The 21,815-nt window shown below is 50.5% G+C and overlaps 1 protein-coding gene across 2 annotated transcripts in view; it reads right to left on the bottom strand.

Annotated features, from left to right (window-relative positions):
• The window catches only part of MMD2 (monocyte to macrophage differentiation associated 2), a 57,677-nt gene that overhangs the window by 25,797 nt on the left and 10,065 nt on the right, over nucleotides 1–21,815 (bottom strand). The gene's annotated exons all lie outside the window — the stretch shown is intronic.

Consider the following 21,815-nt stretch of genomic DNA (forward strand, 5'->3'; position numbering starts at 1 on the left):
GCCCCTGACACACACCCCCCCCCCCACACACACACACACACTGTCACTGTAGATTAGTCTCGCCGGTTCTTGATTTTTCCCATCTGTGGGATCACACAGCACACACCCTCTGGGTCTGGCTCCCTGGGCTCAGCGTGACTTTTGTCAGATGCAGTAATTGGTTGGTTTCATTGCAATACAGTATTTTGCCAGGTGAGCAAACCACAGTTCATTTATCCCATCTACTGGAGGTGGACATTCCAGCTTGAGGCTGTTATGGTAACTCTGCAGTGAGCATTCATGGTAGTAAACATATGCACTCATTTCTGCTGGACATTGGTCCACAGGTGGAACAGCCAGGTGACTTCATCTTGACAGTAAACATTCCTTTTATAAAAAAAATTTTGGGGGGGGTCCACATGCGAGATCTTACTTCCCCAACCAGGAATCAAACCCGTGGCCCCTGCAGTGACTGTGCAGAGTCCTAATCACCGCACCACCAGGAAAAGTGTAAGTGAAAGTTGCTCAGTCATGTCCAACTCTTTGTGACCCCATGGACTACACAGTCCATGGAATTCTCCAGGTCAGAATACTGCAGTGGGTAGCGTTTCTCTTCCCCAGGGGATCTTCCCAACCCAGGGATCCAACCCAGGTCTCCCAGAAGTTCCGACGATAAACATTCCTGATGTTCTGGTGTCTTTAGAGAATCTTCCAAGCCCCACCCCCGCCTCTGTCCTCCCGTCTCTCGCCTGCTCCTCACAGGAGCTCCACCGGCCCACAGAGCCATCACGACCCCTGCTTTCCGGAGCGGGCGCCCCAGGACAGAGTCAGGAAGCGACATCACCCGGGTGGGACGGGTCGGTGCACCTGACTGACAGGACTCCCTGCGGGCGTCTCCAGGCCAGGCTGGCAGGGGAGTCAGGCTGGGAGATGAGAACTGCCAACACCTGGCTCTCGGGTGGCGGGCAGGGCCACACTGGCTCAGAGTCAGGCAAGTGGGAGGTTCACCTTGGAATCTGCCAAGAATCACCCACCAGGTGGGGTTAAACTCCACTAAAACACCAAAAACTAGCCCCCATCCAGGAACCTGATTATTACTAGAAAGACCCACAAACATGAGAAATGAGTGTATGGTTGAGAACAAAGGGCTCAGTGCAGTAGGGTGCACAGAGCATTTATAAGGCGCCTCTGTGTGCTGTGTCCGTGCCGGGCGTGGGGGACTTCCCCGCGGGCCAGCGGTGAAGACTGCACTCCCAATGCATGCTGGGTGTGGCCCACTTAGCATTTGTTGAGTACCTCCTGTATGCTGGATCTACACCACTAAAGCAAATATAACAACAAAAATAGCGTATAACAGCTGAATTGTGTCCTCCCAAAATTCCTGTGCTGAAGTCCTGACCCCCAGGACCTCGGAATCTGACTTATTTGTCAAGAGCTGCAGATGTAACCAGCTGAGATGAGGTCACACTGAAGGGGGTGAGCCCCTCATCCAACATGACAGGTGTCCTTGCAAGCAGGGGAGAGACACAGAGTGAAGACAGGGGCGGAGACAGGCCTGGGGCAGCTCACGCTGAGGGTGCCGGCAGCCGGCAGAAGCTGGGAGGGAGGCCCGGAGCGGGTGCGTCCGCAAGCCTCCAGAGGGAACCAGACCTGGGCCCGACTTCCATTGCTTTAAGCCACTAAGTGTGGGGACTTCCCTGGCGGTCCACTGGTTAAGACTCCGTGCCTCCACTGCAGGGGGCACAGGTTCCATACCTGATCGGGGAACTAAGATCACGTATGTAGTGCAATGTGGCAAAAAAATAAATAAGGTAACAACTAAGCCACTAAGTGTGTGTTCCTCCGTTACCAGAGACGCTAACACAGGGACACACGGTGCTCCCTTTGACAGATTCTGCCCCAGAGCCCCCCAGAGAGGCGCAGCTAGTTTACGCCCCGCTCTGACTGGGCTGGGGGCTGGGACTCCAAGGCCCGCCGTGAAGGGGTGCGGCTGACACCTTCCTCCCAAGCGGGAAACCAAGTCTCCCCTACCTGTAGCCGGGACCACCCTCTCCCCTGCTCCCTTAACAAACACCAAGCCCCCCGCGGTGCCAGGCACTCAGGTCCAAGGGTGATGTCAAGGTTGCCATGGCAACCGGGATGGGGCAGTTTATTTATTTCTGGGCTCCACAAAACTTTCCTTGTCTTTCACCCGGGGCTGCAGCTATTGAATGTGGTCGGGAGAGTGGAGAGGGGCCAGGGGCAAAGACCCAAGAAACAGTTCCCACAGCCCGCAAGAGTCAAGAACGCTTTAACTCCTGGTGGCATCCTTTTTCTTCCTTCATAAAACTCTAGGCAGGCATTTGAAGAGGAGAACGCCTTCACTGTTTATGTTTTTAATTTTCCTTTCAATTTACATTCAGTAAAATGTCCCCTTTTGCAGAATGTATTTATATAAGTTTATGTAAATGAAGAGAGTTGTATAACCACCACCATAACCAAGAGAAATCAAGAGAAATAAAAGGTCCATCACCCATCCCCCCAAACGCCCTCCTGCCTCCTGCTGCCCCGTCCCTTCCTGCAGTCCTGTAGCCGCTGCTCTGTTCTCTGACCCCTCATAACTTTCCCATTTCCAGAACCTCATAGGCACGGGGTCACACAGAAGCCCTGCAGACATTTTTTTTTCTTTTTTTTTTTTTACTGACTAAAAAGAATTGATTGAATAAAGTCAAGTGTATTCTTAGGTGATAAGAAACTGTGCTTTGAATGCCAAACAGGGGTTTACTTATTTTCTGCTTAAACTGTATCTAAGACAAACTTGTTTCCTATGAAAAGAAGATGGACCCTCCTAACATTACTATTCTTGGCCATCATCTCAACCCTTCCAGCCTCTTTTCTTCTTTCCCCCTGGCACAGACTTTTGAGTTTGGCTTTCTTCACTCAGCTTAATGCAGGTCAGCTTCATCCATGCTGTTGCCTGGGTCAATGGTTCCTTCCTTTTTATTGCTGAGACCTAGTCCATTGTATGGACGTGCCATGGCTTATTTATCTGTTTCCCCAGGACGGGGACGAGGGAGTCATTTTGAACAGCTGAAATGCAGAGATAAAATTTAGAATGTTCTGGAACAGAGCTGGCAGCCTTCAAGACTGTGGGAAATTTCAGAGTCAGCATTTCTAGTAAGTTGCTGCTGGTTCAAATAAAGGAGGGAAATGGGCCTTCTGCCTCCTTTCTGGAGAACAGAATCTGCGTCCTGTGGCCAGCCCGGCCACTTAGACGACCACGTGGCCGCAGCATTTCATGGGAGTAGAGAAGGCAGCTCCCTGTGGAGGCCTCCCAAACTGAGCTGCCAGGGAGACCGGGACAGAAGGTCGACTGCCACCCTGAGCTGGTGGGGGCAGGGCTTGGGAGCCAGATGCACAGCTGGGTGGAAAGTCCCCGCATGGGCACTTTGCTGCTGTGTGACACAGGGGAAACGTCTTAACGTCTCTGGGCTGCTACACAACTTCCTCGTGTGTCCATAGGATGTACCACCGCAGGCCCCTCAAATGTATGTTCTTCTTGAATGTAACAACCCCAAAAGCCTCAACTTAATCCAGCCCAATTTAATCCTCTAAAGCCCAAAATTCAAAATCTCATTGAAACGTCATCTAGGGGCTTCCCGGATGGCTCAGTGGTAAAGAATCTGCCTGCAATGCAGGAGAGGCGAATTCAATCCCTGCATCCATCCCCTGCATCGGGAAGATCCCCTGGAGGAAGAAATGCAGCCCGCTCCAGTATTCCTGCCTGGAGAATCCCATGGACAGAGGAGCCCGGCGGGCGACAGTCCACGGGGCTGCAAAGTGTCAGACACGACTGAGAGAGCGAGCAAGTCGAGACAAGCGAAGCAACTACATCAGACGCGGGTGAGATGCAAAGTACAATTCATTCTGAGGCAAGATTCCTCTCCTGCTGTGAGTCCGGGAAACCAACTAAACTGTGTGCTTCCAAAATACGGTGGGACAGACACGGGACAGACATTCCCATTAAAAAAAAAAAAAAGATACCAAAAAGAAGGAAGGGGTACCATGCTCTGCAACAAGAGAAGCCCCCGTAATGAGAAGCCCTCGTGCAGCAATGAAGACTCAGAGCAGCCAAGACTAAATAAATAAAAAAGGCAGGGACCTGTTAGAGTTAGAAAAAAGGAGGAGGAAGGGGTGCCGGGGCCCAAGCAAGTCCAAAGGGGAGCAAGGCAAGTTCCTCGAGACCTTCAGGCTGGAGAACGTCTTCTTTGGTCCCATGTTCTGCCCTCCGGGGGCCCTGGGTGACAGCATCTCCCCCACAGCTCAGCAGGTCACCCCACCCCTGAGACGCCCCCACCCTTGGAAACAGGAGCAGCCGGTCCCGCCCCGAGATCTCTGAACTGCCTCTGCTTTTCCCTCTTCCCAAGCAACAGCGCCCGCACGCGGCCCTCCTCCACGCCTTCGCCCCAGCTGGGAGGATTCTACCCCTGGCTTCAGGGTAGAGGCGGATGGGCCCATGGTCCCCATTGACACTGATCTCCTCACGAATGGTCTGAGGGCCACATCCAGCGGTGTTCCCTCCTGAACACGTGCCTGCTATTTAACGTATGGACAGGCAGAGAATTCTCCAAATATTTACGCCCCGGTTGCTTTTTGCGTCACAATCCCTTCTTCGATTCATTTCTCTCCTCCCCTATCTCACTATAAGCAGCTGGGAGGGCCAAGCCACCCCATCAACACTGGGCGCGGGGACCTCCTCTGCTCGACGGCCAAGGACACCATGTATGAGTCCCGCCTTACCCAGATCACGAGCACAGAGACAACTCGGGCAAAGATACCAGCTGCTTCACAATGAGGACCTTCAGTCCGTTATCCAGTAACATGCTCCTCATCCCACTTGAGACCACGCCACACTGGCCTTAGGATCCCCTGGGAGGGGGGAGGGTGCTGACACCATCCCCATTGCTCAGATGAGAAAAGTGAGGGTCCGTATTTCGGCCAACATCTTAGTCATGCCTGTCACGAATTCTCCCAGAAGATGGAGGCTTTCTCTACCACTCTCCTCTTTTCTTGCTGGGTTCACACCAGAATTACCTTTAAAAGTCCCTTCTCAGAGGATGTCCCTGATGGTCCAGTGATTAAGAACCCGCCTTGCAATGCATGGGATGCAGGTTCGATCCCTGGTTGGGGATCTAAGATCCCACATGCTGCAGAGCAACTAAGCCCGAGAGACACACCTAGAGAGTCTGTGCCCCACGACGAAAGATCTCACATGATGCAACTAAGACCAGACACAGCAAATAAACAAACACATTTCTTTAAAAAGTCCCTTCTTGCCTTTTACTTCCAAGAACTTCAAAACCCTTCCAGTTCCTACTCCTTCAACCCCAGCCCCATCCCTTATCAGCCCGTGTGTCTGTGGACAAGTTACTCAAGGCTTCTGGGCCTCACTTTTCTCATCTGAGTGATGGGGATGTTATCAGTACCCACCCTGGGGGATCCCAAAGGGATGGAATGGAGTAATCTGTGCACGGCACTCAGTACACATCGACCCATGACTGACACTGATGATTCTGTGACTGTAAATCCTCCATAGTATTACTGAATCCACTTTACAGCTGAGAAAACTGAGGTCCAGAAAATCAAATCACCTTTCTAATGCAATATTTGGCTACCTGATGCGAAGAACTGACTCATTTGAAAAGACTCTGATGCTGGCAAAGATTGAAGGCGGGAGGAGAAGGGCACAACAGAGGATGAGATGGTTGGATGGCATCACCGACTTGATGGACACGAATTAGAGCAAGCTCCAGGAGTTGGTGATGGACAGGGAGGCCTGGCGTGCTGTGGTTCATGGGGTCGCAGAGTCGGATACGACTGAGCAACTGAACTGAAGTGATTCAAGACAGCTAGGAAAGGACAGAGCCAGGATTTCAGCCTGGGATTGTCCATCCTCAAGACCTGGGCTACAGGAGGGTAGCGAGACACGGTGTGTGAAGTGCCCTGCACACAAGAGGCACGTATACACGCTGAGCCCTTTCTGCCTCCTCCATCGGCTCCGGCAGAGGTGCTCTGACATGTCTAAGTAAGGGAAGAAGAAGCTTTGCACAGACAAAGACCCTCTGTTAACGCGCCAGCATGGAGGTGACATGAGCTGAGTCTCTGCTGGGCCATCACCGCTCCCCTCTCCGGAATCCAATACCACCCAGGACAACAGCAACGTCATCCCTCGCCTAGCAGGCTGGAGGAAGGGGCCAGGGCTAGCGTTGCTACCCTTAACAATCACCGGGGAGATCTGAAAAGTCCCAAAGTCCCTGACAAAACAGAATCAACAGGGTGGGGGCAAATTTTTTTAAACTTCCCACGCAATTCCAGTGCAGGGGCAAGGCTGAGGAGCAGTGGGCTGGAGGAAGAGGCTGGCAGGGAGGGGTTGAGGGGCCCCACCTGGACAATGCCAGGTGCCACACAGCAGGAGTGGCCCCGGACCCCAGGACCACAGAATGAACACTGGGCCCAGCAGAGGCAGTAAACGGACTTCAGCTCACACGCCAGTTCTGATCAATGGATAGGAGCGCTGTGCTGAAACAATTCTGAGAATGAATCTAGGTGATGAATTAGCAATGTCTGCCACGGGCGCCGGGCAGGCAAGAGGCAGCCGTTACTGGTGTAAGAGTTCCCCCAAAAGCTTCCACTCCCTCCCCCTCTCCCAGCCTCACAAGGACGCTGTAAACTGAGCAGGGCCGAGATGATGCCTGTCATTTTATACAGGGATTCTGAGACACAACTCAGAAGTGGTGCAGCCGACTGCAGCCCAGACAGGTTGAGACAGTCCGCTCACTTCCTCTTTCAGCCCTGTCCATGGTCCTGATGGAAAAGGTTCTGCCATCAGTCTTTCACACTGTAGTATAAAGTATCTTATCATCTTCTCCTGGATGGAGGGCTGGTGTGGAGCCAGAGGTGAAGGAAGAGAAGGAACAGAGCCCTTTCCCAGCTCCTGAAACCCCCACCTCATTGGCCAGTGGTCAGAGCAGCCCTGGCCACAAGTTATCCATGACCCCAGGCCCCCTAAACTCTGGCTTTGTGAATCCCTCCCATGCTGGACCGTCCTCACCAAGATTCCCAGGTCCCACTGGCCAGGGTAAAGCCCTGGAGGACCCAGAGCATAAACGCCTGTGCCAAGGCCCAGAACGGAAATCACCAGGCGGCTCCTGCATGGGCTAGAAGACCCTGTGTTCCAGGGGCATCTGCTTCCCTTGTTTTCTATCCCTGACTCACTCACTCCCTGTAATTTCTCCTCACCCCAGGAAAGCTCTCTCCATAGTCCACAGCCATCACGCCTCTTGGGCTTCCACACACTGTTTCTTCTGCTTAAAAGTCCCTTTTCCTCTTTTCCAGTTGGTGAACTCCTATTCAGTCTTCAGAGCCCAGGTCAACTCCTATTCAGCCTTCAGAACCCAGGCCCTTCCCCTGAAAAGCCTTCCTTGAGCCCTACTATCACACTCCATCAAGACTGGATTGTAAAGTGCCCGTTCTTACCTCAAGGCCACTGCTTAGGTTGCCTGTTTGGAATCTCCTTCCCCCTCTTGTCTTCCTGGAGCATTCCCAGGAAGAAGGCACTCTTTCCTTAGGACTCCCACAGCAGCCTGTGATCCTGGCCCTGATTCCGCTTCACCTACCTGGACCCAATGCAGGGCCTGCATGCAACAGGTGATGCTTGCAAGCAACCAAATAACCAATCATCTTTGAGCATTTACTACGTTGTTCAGACTCAACGTAACCAGTCAGGAACAGTCCCTGTCTTTTAAAAAAAAAAAAAAAACCTTCAGAGCTTTTGGATTAGCTGGACTCCAGAGACATGGGTTAATCCAGCCAGGACCTTGGCTGCCCAAGGTCACACGATTCCAGGGGTGGGAGGCAATTTGCTGGTTTAGAAAAGCAGGAAGTACGAAAGGAAACCCCAGTGAGAGCCTGGGGAGAAGAGGGGAAATACTGTTTCTTTTCTATTTCTGTACTGCTTGACTGGCTACAGTGTTAACTAAAAAAATTTTTGTTAAAGTCTAATAAAATATTTTAAATATGGAAGTCTATGTCTGAAATCAACATTTGAGACTCTATGTTCTCCAACCTACAACATTAGAGTTGGAAGAGGAGAGAGGCTAGTCCCAAAGAGAATTTTGGAAACCATCCACCTGCCCACCCAGAGTACCCTGGAAATACATGGCAGAGGGTCCCAAACAGAACTAGACTGCAAAGAGAACCAGTCAGCGAATACCCTGCACTCAGAGACGCGGGCGCATCAGTCATGGTACCAAACAGGACGTGCTCTCTTACAGAAACTTCAAGAACCGGCAACAGTAGTCTTTGAGGATAAAAACCAGGACAGTGGCTACCCTTGGAATCATTAAGAGGTTTGATCTGGGTGCTGGTCCCATGGGTGTGCTCAGTTTTCCAGCCTTAATGGAAAGGCACACAATTTCCAGTAGTTGCTGTTATTCACTTGCTAAGTCGTGTCTGACTCTTCGCAACCTCATGGACTGCAGCATGCCAGGCTTCCCTCTTCTTCACTATTTCCTGGAGTTTGCTCAGATTCATGTCCATTGAGTCAGTGATGTTACCTAACCATCTCATCCTCTGCCATTCCCTTTGCCTTTTGCCTTCCATCTTTCCCAGCATCAGGGTCTTTTCCTATGAGTCGGCTCTTAACGTCAGGTAGCCAAAGTACTGGAGCTTCGGCTTCAGCAGCAGTCTTTCCAATGAATATTCAAGGTTGATTTCCTTTAGGATTGACTGGTTTGATCTCCTTGCAATCTGAGGGACTCTCAAGAGTCTTCTCCAACACCACAGTTAGAAAGCATCAATTCTCTGGCACTCAGCCTTCTATATGGTCCAACTTGCACATCCATATGTGACTACGGAAAAAACCATATAGAGGCCTATATGGACCTCTATCAGCAAAATGATGTCTCTGCTTTTTAATATGCTGTCTGGCTTTATCATAGCTTTCCTTCCAAGGAGCAAGTGTCTTTTAATTTCATGGCTGCAGTCACCATCCACAGTGATTTTGGAGCCCTAGAAAATAAAATCTGTCACTGTTTCCATTTTTCCCCCTTCTATTTGCCATGAAATAATGGGACTGGATGCCATGATCTTACTTTCTTGAATGCTGAATTTTAAGCCAGCTTTTTCCCTCTCCCCTTTCACCCTCATCAAGAGGCTCTTTTGTTCTTCTTCACTTTCTGTCATTAGAGTGGTATCTTCTATATATCTGAGGTTATTGATATTTCTTCCGGCAATCTTGATTACACCTTGTGATTCATCCAGCCCAGCATTCTGCATGATGTACTCTGCATATAAGTTAAATAAAGCAGGATGACAAGATACAGACTTGTCGTACTCCTTTCCCAATTTTGATCCAGTAGTTACACTCCAGTAAAGGGATAAAGATGGAGAAGCCTCAGGCTCCTATCAGCCAGGTCTGGGCGGGGCCTGTAAAAGGTGTGCTTACTAAATTACCACCCTAGGGTCTCTGCGGGCAGCCCTGGGCAGGGGACCTAAGCTTGCTGACCACCTGCCCTGTGCCCACCACCTGGGCCCCCCTCCAGGCCTGGGCACGCCAGCAACTGGCCCTCCCCTCCTGCCCCTTCCCCGTGGTCCGAAGCAGCCAGGCCCAGGCTCAGAGTTCCGCAATGTCTCCCTCCCCTCCAGGCCTGGGCCCGGCCAGGTCCGCAGCTCCAGGAAAGAAGTGGGCCTCTTCCTCCAAATGGGCCCAAAGCCCAGGGAAAGTGCTGCAGTCGCCCCTTCCGGGCCAGGCTAGTGCCTGGCAGTGGCAGCCTTGAATCCCCAGGACAGAGGACTAAAGGGATTTGTCCAGAAGACAAAGCGGGGTCTGTCTGTCTGTCCCTCTGGCCCTGGGCCCTCTGGGCTGCTCCCTTTCTCCAGCTGGGTCCCGGGCTACTTCTTTGTGTCCATTCAGGAATTCACAGCTCCTCCTGGATGGCAGACAGCAGCTTGGCTCAGTCTCTGGGAAACAGAGCTGGGGAGAACAAACCATGGGCCGCCGCCAGCTCGGAACTGTTGTGAGATCGAAACCCCAGAGAGGGGAGGGCGGGACCAGGATGGGAAGCCGAGGAAGAGGTGGAAAGGGCCGGGGTCTCTGGTAGACCTGGAGCAGAGAAAATATGGCGTTCCATGTGAACGGCGCCCCCTGGAGGTGTGCAGCCAGTGGTCCTGACCCAACACAGCTGGGGCCAGAGCCCAGCCCTGCACCCTCCCTGGGGCTCCCTGGGGAATCTGGCTTGATGAGGGTCCACCCTCTGAAGCAGGGACCACCCCACCCTCCTGGCTTCACCGGAAGCTCCCAGAAGATAACAGATGAGCAGGTGCCACAGGAACCCAGACATTCTGGACCAGAAACCCAGGCTGGGCCTCCACCCTCTGAATCTCTGTAACGGGGAGCTGATACAAGCCGAGTGGTCAACTCTCCGCCTAGATGCCAGGGATGCCCATCCCCCTCCCCTGCGTCCAGAGCCCAGGCTGAGAGCTCTGAAATTTGCACCGAAGCTTCAGGAGCCCAGGAACTAACAGCTCGGAGGAATCAGCCTCCCCAGGGACTCCTCAGGCTGACGGAGACCCCGCTCCTCTGCCCTCAGTGGAGACAACTCCCAGCCTCGCTCCCCACGGTCTCCCATGCAGGACCAAGCTCTGGGCGCCTACAGGGCAACCCGCCTCCTTTGTGTGGCTGTGTGCCCTCCCCTGTCCTCACTCCCGCTCCCTCCTGCTGCTGTATCTTGGGGTCACCTCCCAAATACACCCTTTGCCCCTGTGTCCTCGTCCCCAGGTTTAGCTTCTGGGGAAGCCCACACGAAGGCAGATTCTTGGCAGCTAAGAGTAAAACCCCAAAGATACAGCCACAGGCGCTCTGGGCAAGAAGCAAGACTGCAGACGTCTCTGGCGGTCAGCGGTTAGGACTCCTTGTTTCCACTGCAGGGGGGACCCAGGCTCCATCCCGCGCTGGGGAACGAAGATCCCACATGCTGCACAGCGCTGCCTGCAGCCAACAAGCAACAAATAAGAAGCAGTACTACCTCTGAAGGATTCCAGTCCCGGCTGAGGGTGCTGCTGATCCCAGGAGGCTTGTGTGCACAGCCCTTCACAGTCTGCAAGGCTCACTCACACCCTCCGGCTTCCACCACCTCGAAAAGGGACAGGCCACAACCCTGCCCATCCCTGCTCCCCTAAACCCACCACATCCCATCTCTGCAGCTCTCTCCTCCTGGAAGCCAGGATGGGATCGCAACCACCTCCCTTCTCGCATGGGCCACATCCGAAACACGCCTTCGAAGAGGCACATCCCAAACCAGAATCTACTGGGAGGAACCTACAGAAACTCAGTAAGGCACTTCCCTGGTGGTCCAGTGGCTAAGACTGCAGACTCCTAATGCAGGAGGCCCAGGTCTGATCCCTGGTCAGGGAACTAGATCCCACATGCTGCAACTGAGACCTGGCACAGCCAAAATAAGTGAATAAATATTTACATAAAAAGAAAGTCAATAAATATCTCCCCCTACCCCACCCCTATCAGCTTCAGGGGACTTATAGCCCTGGGCTCACCTTAAGTGGCAAAAGCAGCCCTAACTCCAGGGATGGTGGCAGCCACCTTCCAACAGGTAGGCTGCACCATCCTCCCACCAGAACAACAGGGGTATCCTGGGATGGCTGATCCTTTCACAGAAAATCGTTTTCTCTGTGCTCATACCATTCCCTGTGAAAAGAGGGGTCACTCCAGCGCCTGTGGAACAGGGCAGAGGCCTGGGCATGCCCCATCCCCACCGACACAGCACCACTGGCCCTGGCTTAGCCCAGCCCTGCCCATGGCCAAGTGTCCAGGATACCATCCTGGGTGGAGCCATGGAAATTCCAAAGCAGAGGGCCCTGGGACCCCCCGAAGCTGGTTCCCATCCCCCACGACCAGGATTCAGGCACCAACTGCTGAGCCAAGCAGCTGCCTTCAGGGAGAAACAGCCTCCCCCAGAAACCTACACCTTCTGGAGCAAAACGCACCCCTGTGCACGTCCACACGCCCACATGCACACATAGGCACGGGCACACAGACCTGCATACACACACTGTGCACACAACCCCAGGGGCTTCATGGAGCCTGAAATAGCATCCACACATCCTGAGAACGCCTCCACTTCGAAAAGGGACTGATTCATTCCTTCCCCAAGGCCTTTCTTCAAAAGAAATGAAGGCTCAGTTTCGTCTCAGATACTAACAAAGATCCCACCACTTTGGTACACTGAGTGCAGAGGTGTTTGAAGTGAGGGTCTATTTTCCTTAAGAGAGGCTCCTGAAAATCACAAAACTGCAAGCCCTAATGAAATCATTGATTCAGACAAGGGTGACCAACAGATGCGGAGGAGGTTGGTGAGAGGTTGCTGAGCAATGGGATGGTCCAATCCGGGGAACCCAGCATCACCTCGCTGGCCCCGAGATAAACCCCAGCATCACCAGAAACAGGACAGTCAGGCATCCCCTGCCTCCCTGGGAGATGCAATGTGACGTTTCTTGCCTGTCTTGCCAAGAACATCGATCCTGAATATAAGCCTCTACAGCTGTCTGGGCCACTTGTGGCAGCCACTGGCCATGTGTGGCCAAGTCAACAAGAACTCACTAAAACTAAATGAAAGGTACAGTTCAGTTCCTCGGCTGTGCTGGCGCTCAACGGTGCTAGGAAGTAGTCCCCTCGCTGTTGGTGTGGTGGGGGTCTTGAGGTCACAGAAGTAACCCTCACCAGTTAGAGACATGGACTGAAATAGCAACATCACCGGGGGTTTGCCTTCAACTGTCCACAGAGAAAAAGCAAAGCGACGAAGCAAGTGTGGCAAGTCATTCGCTGATTAGTAAATTTTAGTCATTGTTATGCTATGAGGTCCATTATAACTATTTTCTCTGCTTTTTTCATAATAGGAGAAATGGAATGTTTGCAAATTCTCAAGCACTTCTCCTCCCTCTGCAATGGTTCAGTTCAGTTCAGTCGCTCAGTTGTGTCCAGCTCTTTGCGACCCCATGAATCGCAGCACGCCAGGCCTCCCTGTCCATCACCAACTCCCGGAGTTTACCCAAACTCACGTCCATCAAGTCGGTGATGCCATCCAGCCATCTCATCCTCTGTCGTCCCCTTCTCCTCCTGCCCCCAATCCCTCCCAGCATCAGGGTCTTTTCCAATGAGTCAGCTCTTCACATCAGGTGGCCAAAGTATTGGAGTTTCAGCTTCAACATCAGTCCTTCCAATGAACACCCAGGACTGATCTCCTCTAGGATGGACTGGTTGGATCTCCTTGCAGTCCAAGGGACTCTCAAGAGTCTTCTCCAACACCACAGTTCAAAAGCATCAATTCTTCAGCACTCAGCTTTCTTCACAGTCCAACTCTCACATCCATACATGACTACTGGAAAAACCATAGCCTTGACTAGACAGACCTTTGTTGGCAAAGTAATGTCTCTGCTTTTTAATATGCTGTCTAGGTTGGTCATGACTTTCCTTCCAAGGAGTAAGCGTCTTTTAATTTCATGGCTGCTGTCACCATCTGCAGTGATTCTGGAGCCCCAAAAAATAAAGTCTGACACTGTTTCCACTGTTTCCCCATCTATTTGCCATGAAGTGATGGGACCAGATGCCATGATCTTAAGTTTTCTGAATGTTGAGCTTTAAGCCAACTTTTTCACTCGCATCTTTCACTTTCATCAAGAGGCTCTTTAGTTCTTCACTTTCTGCCATAAGGATGGTGTCATCTGCATATCTGAGGTTATTGATATTTCTCCTGGCAATCTTGGTTTCAGCTTGTGCTTCTTCCAGCCCAGCATTTCTCATAATGTACTCTGCATATAACTTAAATAAGCACGGTGACAATATACAGCCTTGACGTACTCCTTTTCCTATTTGGAACCAGTCTGTTGTTCCATGTCCAGTTCTAAATGTCTGCAATGGTATTCACCACTAAAATAAATGGTAACTTTACAGAGAGCAACCTGGTGGATTCCAGCTGAACCAAGGGCCAGGGTTGTGTGTGTGTGCTCAGGCGCAAGGGTCAAGGTTAAAACATCACAATGACACGATGGGCATCCTGCTGCTGGGAAGTGGCCACTGAAACCCTGATGTGGCAACTGGGAAAGTCTGTGGGCCTCTTATTAAATAATACTGCATCAGGAGCTTCCCAGCGGTTCAGTGGTTAAGACTTTGCCTTCCAAGGCAGGGTCTGTGGGTTCAATCCCTGGTGGGGGATATAATATATATATATATAATATATTTTATTATATTATATGATATATATAATATAATATCTTATATATAAATATTATATATATATTGTATTATAATATAATATTGTATAATATAATACAATATATTAATTATATTAATTATATTGTATTATATTGTATTAATATATTGTATTATATATTAATAAATAATTATATTAATTATATTGTATTATATATAAATAATTGTATTAATTATATTGTATTAATATATTAATTATATTGTATTATATATTAATTATAATTATATTGTATTATATATTGTATTAATAATATTAATTATATTATACTGTATTAATTATACTGTATATATATTAATTATAATTATATTGTATTATGTATTGTATTAATAATATTAATTATATTATACTGTATTAATTATATTGTATTATATATATTTATATTATATATTATAACATTATTACATCATAATTTATAATATGATATAAATATATTATATTATATACATAAATATATATTATATGATGTTATATATTATATTGTAATATATTCTATTATGTATAAAATATATTATGTATAATAATATATTATTATATATATTATATATTATATTATATCAGTCATTATATCAGTCATGCCCACCACATGCCAGAGCGTGCTGGCCACTCAGGGGACAAAACGGGGGGTCTGAATAGCCCCCAACCCACCCCTGCTCCAAGGAGCTTGCAGTCTGGCTGGGGAATGGTGACCAAAGACACAAGACCTGCCATGCTGTCCCCTGCCTGAGACAAGGGCTTGGGATAAACCTAGAGGTGTGTGAGGGGGTGGGGGGTGCTGCGTCTGGATGAATCTGAGGTGCGAGTCTACACTGCTGCTAGCGCGGGGTTTCCAGACAACTGTCACCTCCCAGGACCCCCCCCCCCGCAGTCAGGCAGAGGGCACTGGGCCGAGACCTGCTGGTGCTGAAAGGACAGCTCCCCTGGGCGCCCAGCCCCGCAGCAAGCACCCCGTCCCTGTGGGACCAGCCCAGCGCTTAACGGGCACCCCCTGTACGCAGGTTTATGTACATTTCCGCCAAACAGTCCTACGAGGGAAGCATCATTATGTCCATTTTAATTTCAATGCACCTTGCACCTCTTGCACCTCACATCCTTGTCTGGCCAGTCACCCCCTGAAATCCCATCACATAGTCATCCATCTGTTGTGTATTTCTCACACCAGGACATGAGATCCATGAGGTCAGGGAGCTTCTCTTGGTCAGTCCTGTGTCCCCAGCAACCAGGACAGCGCCCGGCACCTCACCACGTGTGGCAATTATTGCTGAATTTATGAACAAACAAAACACGGATGCAGCTGTGTGGTGCAGCCACGTGTCCACGTCGAGGGCGGGGAATGTGTTCCTGGTTGCCCTCTCTGTGGTCCACCAACACACTTGGCACAGACCTACCCTCTTGCCACTCCCTCTCCTGCCCAACCCCCAGCTAAAGACTTCAACCTCAGCAGTAATTATTAAAGTCAGAGGGACTTCCTGGGCGGTCCAGTGGTTGAGACTCTGAGCTTCTAATGCAGGGGGCACAGGTTTGATCCCTGGTCAGGGAACAAAGATCCCACATGCTGCACAGAGGATAGATAGATAGATAAAAACCAGCCACCGCATCCCCAGGGCTCCTGCCTTCTGGGTGGTGATATCTGTTCACATGGCAGAGACTCAAGGACATCCTGACAACACCAGCCCAGATCCCCTCATGCCCAATGACTCCTTCAGCTGCACATTCTGGGAGGAGGGGGAACTTCACCACCGGGTGGAAGAAGGGAGCCCAAGGGCAGAGTCCCATACTCAGGCCTGAGGATCCCAGCTTTCCAGCTCGGGTTCCCTGAAAAGCAGGACCTGAGGGTGCAGGGACCTGGTCCCAAGATGAGTCACTTCTGGAGTGACCCTAACAACTCTGCTTCATTCAGGGTTATTCACTGTCCAGTCTGTGGCCAGAGGGACACACTGCACCCGCTGATAAGTGTATGCGCCTGGGCCACACCTCATGCAGTGATGCAGGACCTGAGTCCCAGGGCAGCTAAGTGACCAGCCCAAGAGCACCCAGTGGGGGAGCGACAGGACCAAGGCAAACAACCCACCAGGAAAGCACTCACCGCATGCAGGACCCAGGCCAAGCACTGGCCGGGGTCAGCGTTGAGTCTTCCAGGCATCTCATAATGGGGCTCAACTATTTTGTCCATTTTACAGATGAGAAAACTGATGTTCAGAGACTCAATCAACCCTGGGAAATTAGTGCTACTATCATTCCTCATCTCTCAGAAGAGGAAACCAAGGCACAGAGAGGCCAGGTAAACATGCCCAAGATCACACAGCCGTTCGCTGGAGGGGCCCCCCGAGGCACACGCGGCAGGTCTGATGCCAGAAGCCACCACAGTGAAATTCTACTTTCCATTTCTCAAGTATGGTAAGTCCCAAGTTGCAAACTCCCAAAGATGCGAACGTGCTACTACCGAGACATCACTGGATCTTTCTTTTTTTTCAAGAGGGTAGCTAGACTTTAATCCAGCAAGGAACCGGAGCTGTGCCCTCAACGGCAGATGTGAGGGAACCTGCAGCGTGCCCCACGACTCCTGCTGCTGGCGATCCTTAGCTCTACCACCTCTCACCTGCTCTCCCTTCTCCGGTCACTAACTCTTCCTGCCTGTTGACCCAATGCCCGCCCCTGTATGCCAGCTGTTGTCTGGACTACTGTACTTTTCAAGGTACTGTTCTATAACATGTGAAATGTTTTCTTTTGTGTGTGTGTTTATGTATTATCTGTGTGAAAAGTATTATAAACCTACTAGAGTACAGTACTGTGTTAGTTGGGTACCTAGGCTAAGTTGTCGGACTTACACACAAATTGGGCTCACGCGTGCGTTCTCGGAACAGACCTCAATCCGCTGGGGACTTGCTGCACTTACTGTGTGCCGTTCACTCCCAGGTAAAGAGAGGACACACCGACATTCCCCACCACCCCCACGCTCGTGGGGAGACAGCAGGGGGGCAAGTCAGGTACGGAGCAGGATGGAGGCCACCAGCAGCAGAGGTGGAGGAGCTGAGGTTACGAGAGAGCAGAAACTACAAGGAGGTGGGGGGACCCACAGTGTCCAGGGTGACGGAGGGAGACGGTGGGAAAGCGGAGAACGGGGTAAACACCCAGAGAGTCGCTGAGGCCTCTGTGGGGCCCTGGCCTCCAGCTCCAGGCCCCACGGAGCCCTCAACGCACCAAAGTCTGCGACGAGCTCAGATGCTCTGCTGTTTAAGAAGTGACTTCAGTCAAGAATTCCCTGGTGGCTCAAACGGTAAAGAATCGGCCTGCAATTCCAGAGGCCTAGGTTCGATCCCTGGGTTGGGAAGCTCCCCGGAGAAGGGAATGGCAACTCACGCCAGTACTCTTGTCTGGCAAATCCCATGGACAGAGAGGCCTGACGGGCTACAGTCTATGGGGTCACAAAGAGCTGGACACGACTGAGCCACTAACTCTTTCACTTTCTTTCATTTTCACTTAGTCATGGTGAGCCACTGTCCACAGCGACACTGTGAACTAAGCCAACACTCTGGGGTCAACTCCAATGGCCCTTTCAATTCATCTGGCTAGGGGACCCCAGGACCCCCCAGAGAGGGGGCTGCAGGGGTCTGGACCTCAGCTGGGAGCTCTGGGAGCTTGGGGATCCCTGGAGGAAGGGCTGGGTTCCCCGCAGGGAGGGCTTGGCAAAAGCTCAGACTTGAGGTCAGAGAGAGCTGAGGTTAGAGCTGGCCGCCCCTCTCCCTGGCCACCGGCCCAGCCTCCCCGGCACCTCGTCTGTAACTTGGGGCCAAGGACACTGATCTGGCAGGGTCCGGGATGGGTAAGAATCAATGCACACGGTACTGGAAGTGAGCCTGGAACACACAAAACACTTGGGAAATGGTGCATATCCTTAATGTGGCGCCAATTAACATGAAAAAAAAAAGAGGCAGGGAGGCAGTCTGGGACACTGGGAATTAATTTACCCAAATCTTGATGCACATTTTTTTTTTTTGGCTGTGCTGGGTCTTCCTTGCTGCACAGGCTTTCTAATTGCAGCGAGCGAGGGCTACTCTTGGCTGCAATGCAGGGGCTCCTCATTGGGGTGCTTCTCTTGTCTTGGGGAGCACGGGCTCTAGCGCTCATGGCTCAGTAGTTGCAGTTCCCATACTTGAGAGCACAGGCTCAACAGCGGTGACGCACGGGCTGAGTTGCTCTGCGACTGGTGGGATCTGCCCAGACCAGGATCGAATCCATGTCTCCTGCACTGGCAGGTGGATGCTTAACCGCGGAGCCACCAGGGAAGCTGATCACCGAAGGATCTTATGACAACGAAGATTCTGACTCCACGGGGCTGGAGTGGACTTCTAACGAGCGCTAGCTGACACCAAGGCAATGGATCTCTGGAGTTGCTGCAGATCAGGGTTTAGGGGGCCCTGTTCGCACAGACACAAGCTGCTCTGTTAATGAGACTTTGAGCACCTTGGTCGTGAGGGATCCAGCACTCGTTGTCAGCAGTGTGAGCTGTGACCCTGGACGTCTGCTTTGTGAACAATACAGGCAGGCCCCAGACAAGGACTTCGTCACATCTCCTGTCCTGTGTCCTTTGAGCAAAACGTGGGTATATATCCATACAATGGAATGTCATTCAGCCTTAAAAAGGAAGACAGTACAATGAGACACCACCTCACACCAGTCAGAACTGCTATCATAAAAGAGTCTGCAAATGACAGGGACTTCCCTGGTGGTCCAGTGGCTAAGACTCCGAGCTCCCAATGCAGGGGGCCTGGGGTTGATCCCTGGTCAGGGAACTAGATCCCACATGCTGCAACTAAGACCCAGCACAGCCAAACAAATATAATAAACATTTTTAAAATGACTGAAATGGTAAACTTTACATTATGCATATTTTACCACAATTTTATAAAAAAACGATTATATCCAAATGTCTTGGAGCTTTGTGGATGACGCCCCGTGTGGCCCTGGGAACAAGAAGGATGTGAGCAGCAGAAAGATCTGGGTAAGAGGAAAGACAAACTCCAGTCAGCCCTCCCCATCAGAGGGTTACACGTCTCAGGGATCCACCAACCGCAGATGGAAACCACTAGCGACCGGCAGCTGATTCCATCTACAGATGCGGAGCCCAAGGATATAGAAGGGCATCCGCGGACTCTGGGAGTCGAGGGAGTCCTGGAACTAACCCACCACCTGGGGTGGGTACCGAGGGAGGACCTCGATTCATCCTCGAAAGCCTTCCTCTCAAGGTAGTAATCTCCAGCATCAGTTTGTCTCTCTTCCCGTTTCGGTTCCAGGTTTCAAAGACACTCGTGAATTGCCCTGGAATTCCCAGTAGGTGCACGTGGCAGCTGAAGGACACATGAAATATTAATGCGTTCGTATCACTCCTGAACTTCTACATGTGCGGGACTAGAGGCAGCTGGCATAAGACATAAGTCCTATTCTTTTTTTAATGGAAGTATAGTTGACTTACAATGTTGTGCCAATCTCTGCTGTACAGCAAAGTGATTTGGTTTTACACATATTAATATACACATTATTTAATATTCCTTTCTGGACTTACCTGGTGGTCCAGCGGTTAAGAATCCACCTGCCAAGGCAGGGGACACGGGTTCGACCCTGGTCTGTGAAGCTTGCTTCCACATGCCACGGGGCAACCAAGCCCATAGGTCACAACTCCAGAGCCCGTGCTCCAGAGCCTGTGAGAAGCCCTCCAACTGCAACTAGAGTAGCCCCTGCTTGCCGCAAATACAGAAAGCCCACCTGCAGCCATGAAGACTCAGCACTGCCAAAATACATAAATAAAATACTTTTCCATGATGGTTTAGGGGCTTCTCTGGTAGCTTAGCTGTAAAGAATCCGCCTTCAGTGCAGGAGACTCTGGTTCAATCCCTGGTTTGGGAAGATCCGCTGGAGAAGGGAAAGGCTACCCACTCCAGTATTATTGGGCTTCCCTGGTGGCTCAGCCGGTAAAGAATCACCTGCAATGCAGGAGACTTGGGTTCGATCCCTGGGTTGGGAAGATCCGCTGGAGAAGGGAAAGGCTACCCACCCCAGTATTATTGGGCTTCCCTGGTGGCTCAGCCGGTAAAAAATCACCTGCAATGCGGGAGACCTGGGTTCAATCCCTGGGTTGGGAAGATCCCCTGGAGAAGGGAAAGGCTACCCACTCCAATATTCTGGCCTGGAGAATTCCATGGACTGTATAGTCCCTGGAGTCACAAAGAGTCGGACACGACTGAGCAACTTTCACTCTCACATTCACATGATGGTTTATCCCTGGACCCTGAATAGTTTCCTGTGCTACACAATAGGACCTTTTTATCCATTTTCTATATGACAGTTTGCGTCTACCATCCCCAAATTCTCAATCCATTCCTCTCCTTCCTCCTCCCCTTGGCAACCATAAGCCTGATCTCTATCTATTCCTTATATCGGCAACAAGCTGGACATTGGACTTGAGGCATGAGCAGTGTCGTTTTCATAAGATAGGTTTCAATTACATTTTCCAAAAACTCAAATAAAATATCTCAGCTTTAACTTAAATACTGTTTGACTTTAAAATGTTATATTCACCCATCTTAACTGAATTTTGCCTTTTCAGTTTAATAGGAATTTGTGAATATTTTAGAATTAAGAATCATATAAACTTTTTCAGTTTCTGACATTTGCTTTAATATACATTTGTGGAGTCTTTTAATTACATTTTCCACTTGAACCTTTTAGGCCAGTGCTCTCCCAGAGGAATTTCTGCCGTTATGGAAATGTTAAATGTCTGCGCTGTCCCGTAGAGCGGCTGCTGGCCCCTGGTGACTATGGAGCATTTGAAATGTGGCTGGTGTGACTAAGGAACTAGCTTGTTAATTTTGTTTTACTTTAATGAATTTAGATTTTTTTTTTTCTGGCCACAGAGCATGTGGGGTCTTAGTTCAATCCTGTGCCCCATGCACTGGGAGCATGGAGTTTTAACCAATGGATGGCCAGGGAAGTCCCAAGATTTACTTTTAAATAAGACACATGTGGCTAGGGCTACAGCCCTGAACAGGGCACCTTTAGATTATTACTGTTAATAAAGCCCAAATATAAGTGAAAATCTTGACTATAAATAATGATTCTGCTGGGATGAAGTCAATAAAAAGAAATCATATGACATACACAAACTATGTATGTCTTCATTACTCATCCAAACAAGGCCGCCCAGCAACGAATGCCAAAGACACGTGTAAAAATTAACTACATTCAGCTGTCTTCCTATGTATCTTCTTGGCGATGCCCCGTGGGATCTTAGTTCCCAGACCAGGGATTGAACCTGTGCCCCCTGCCCTGGGAGCATGGAGTCTTAACCCCTGGACCACCAGGGAAGTCCCACCCTCAGCTGTCTTTGAAACTAGCCAGTCTTCAATCATATGACGTCCACCGTTTTACAGTGTTTGGTTCTGTCTCTATAGAAGTACAGCTGTCGAAAGGAGGACAGAACCCATTTTGTCAAGAAGCTTGTCAGCTTGACTTTTAACTTGA

This window comes from Giraffa tippelskirchi, chromosome 13, assembly GCF_054371585.1.
Source record: "Giraffa tippelskirchi isolate mGirTip1 chromosome 13, T2T-mGirTip1v1.2.pri, whole genome shotgun sequence".
NCBI classification, from domain to species: Eukaryota; Metazoa; Chordata; class Mammalia; order Artiodactyla; family Giraffidae; genus Giraffa; species Giraffa tippelskirchi.